The sequence below is a fragment of the Octopus bimaculoides genome, chromosome 2 (assembly GCF_001194135.2).
Source record: "Octopus bimaculoides isolate UCB-OBI-ISO-001 chromosome 2, ASM119413v2, whole genome shotgun sequence".
Lineage (NCBI taxonomy): Eukaryota > Metazoa > Mollusca > Cephalopoda > Octopoda > Octopodidae > Octopus > Octopus bimaculoides.
This window is the reverse complement of record NC_068982.1, coordinates 115,986,295-115,988,794: the sequence shown is the minus strand read 5'-3', so window position 1 is coordinate 115,988,794 and position 2,500 is coordinate 115,986,295. Positions and strand designations below refer to the sequence as shown.

The 2,500-nt window shown below is 37.0% G+C and overlaps 1 non-coding gene across 1 annotated transcript; it reads right to left on the bottom strand.

The window, feature by feature from the left end:
* Positions 1-376: 376 nt before the first annotated feature.
* Positions 377-489, bottom strand: Trnal-caa (transfer RNA leucine (anticodon CAA)). The gene is made up of 2 exons: positions 452-489; positions 377-422 (listed from the first exon to the last, which is right to left on the bottom strand). It is a non-coding gene; the product is annotated as a tRNA-Leu (tRNA).
* Between the last annotated feature and the right edge of the window lie 2,011 nt (positions 490-2,500).

Here is a 2,500-nt window from a genome sequence, read left to right as displayed (position 1 = left end):
TCCGTGTTTCGTGCTGGTAAGGGTTAGACGATTTGACAGAATCTGATGGGTGAGAAGATTGCATCGGGCCCCAATGTCGGCTTTGGGTAGGTTTTATATGGTTGGATACTCTTCCTAACGTCTAATCCATACCAGTAAGGAACATGGACATTAAATGACGATAATGATGATGATGATGATGGGGTGGGGGTGATGATGATAATGAACAAGAATTTTATATTAAAACTTCTACGACCATGAAATTGCATCCTAAAGTGAAATAATTGAAGAAATAGAATGTACCCATGAATAAATGCATGGATAAAAATGTTTTACTTGGTAATATAAATGTTGTTATATCATTTCCTCTGACGATTAGAATTAAAAAAAAAATTTCTGTCAGAAGTGGGATTCGAACCCACGCCCACATTCGTGGACCAGAATACTCTATGTTCTGGTTAAGGTAACACACCTTGAGTCTGGCGCCTTAGACCGCTCGGCCATCCTGACAGCTGACTGTGTGCTGCTTAATGAAGACTACTGAACCAATGTGATAACATACTAATATCACAGCCAATGAGAATGTTGCTATGTTAGTCATATGATCTGCTAGCTATGGCTGCCTATGAGCCTCACCTGTAACACCATCTCTTCGTAACGACATTTATGAAATGCAAAAACTAGCGTAATTTAAATGAACAATAAATGAATATTTTTGATTTAATGCTTTTCAGAAATCGCCTAATTCACTGAGAGATGATTGTTGATTAATTTTACTGTGATGTGGTACGTAGTGAAGTAGAAAAAATACTTCAAAGTAGCCTGCTGCATGTTTATATTAAGCACAGTTTCCGTCTACTAAATATTACTCACCAAGCTAAGGTAGAAGACAACTTATCTAAAGACATCAAGCTTCTACTATCAGAATTTTTTTATTTTTTTTAACGTTTTCTATGCTATCGTCGCTGCCACCATCTTCAGCTGTTTATACAGGTGATGGTGGTGGAGTTGACAGTCAATTTGTCAGGCGTAACGTCGCTGCTGCTACCACACTGCTGGAAATCACATATTTTTTCCTCTTTGTTGCTTTATTGACATTTTATCTCTACTTTCCTGTTACTGTTTGCGCTTCCTTTACTGTCTTTATTGTTTATGTAAACAAGCGACGCTATATTAAAATAAGCATTTTTTTTTTTTTTTTTTTTAATGAGAATTGTCAGTTGCAAACCAAATCGGAGCACATTCACAGGAAAAATATTTTCTGAATGGGTAAAAGCGACAACAAATATAATCCGGCAAAACATTCCAAAATCGTGACTTCACGTTCAGTTATAATAATAATTTCTAATTTAGGGGAAAGGATAGCAATTTGGAAGGAGGGTATTCATCGACTCAGTTTATCTCAGTATTTGACAGGTACTTTATTTTATCGACCCCAGAGGTTATATTTAACTTTAGAGCGTAAAAATCCGAAACCATTTACTTTCTGCAAGTCAGTCTATTCGTCGCCCTGCTGACTCAGATAATTTGAAGAATAGTTTCCAATTTAAGCGCGCTGTCAGAAATTTGGTTGGAGGAAAGTGGTCATGTGTTTCTTATCGCTCTTTATGTTCCTTTACTTCAAATTTGCGTCGTGCTGGCTTTCAAACAATTTTAAGAGTCTATCAGACAAGGCTTCATTCAAACTACTCCACATGAACATCTGGTTATTCAAACTTAACGCTAGCAAGCCTCAGATTAAGTATGAAGTACGGTATTAGTGATTTGCTATTCTGAATATATATAAGGAAATATATGCGTCAAGTACGTGTGGTCGATGATGAATATTACACGAGCGCTGCTTCTATTCCGTAATTGGATTTATTCTTACGTATGCACTGTCGGGCCATACCAGCACAAAGTTTTATATTTTATGCATGTAAGCCGTGGACTGGCGATGCCATTTACCTCTGATTCGGTTCGCGTACGAAATGTTTATAAGCCATAAAAATAATAAAGCATCGATGTCTATCACTTCTGAATGGAATTTGGGATGAGTTGTTGCGCTTGTCCATGACTTTCAGGTGTTTTAACACCCGGCATTTCGACTGAGTAATCTCAACCATGCCAAATCGCAGCCTGCTGGCAAACACTCTGTGTCTCAGCGTTAAGTACGTGTGGTCGCTATAGGGAAGTATACAGAGAAAGGTTCGAGCAAGAAAAGCAGAAAAATAGATGAAAAGGAAAAAACGAACACATTTTCGTAACGAACGTAGAGTGTGTGAAAAGGAGAAAAGACTTTTCTATGCTTATGTGCTGGTTGACATTTGTAATGAAAACTAAAGCCGGTGGGAGTTGAGGGTGGAATGCAAAATAGTAAAATTGTGGGCTGCATGGCCAAGTGTCCATGTTCACTCCGGTCATATACATTTCTGCAAAACTTCGAGATGGTAAATATTACAGATGATCTACATTCATAGTGTTTACATAAAATATAATTAAAAATTGTCAAGAAAATTTAAAATAACGGATAATTAATATA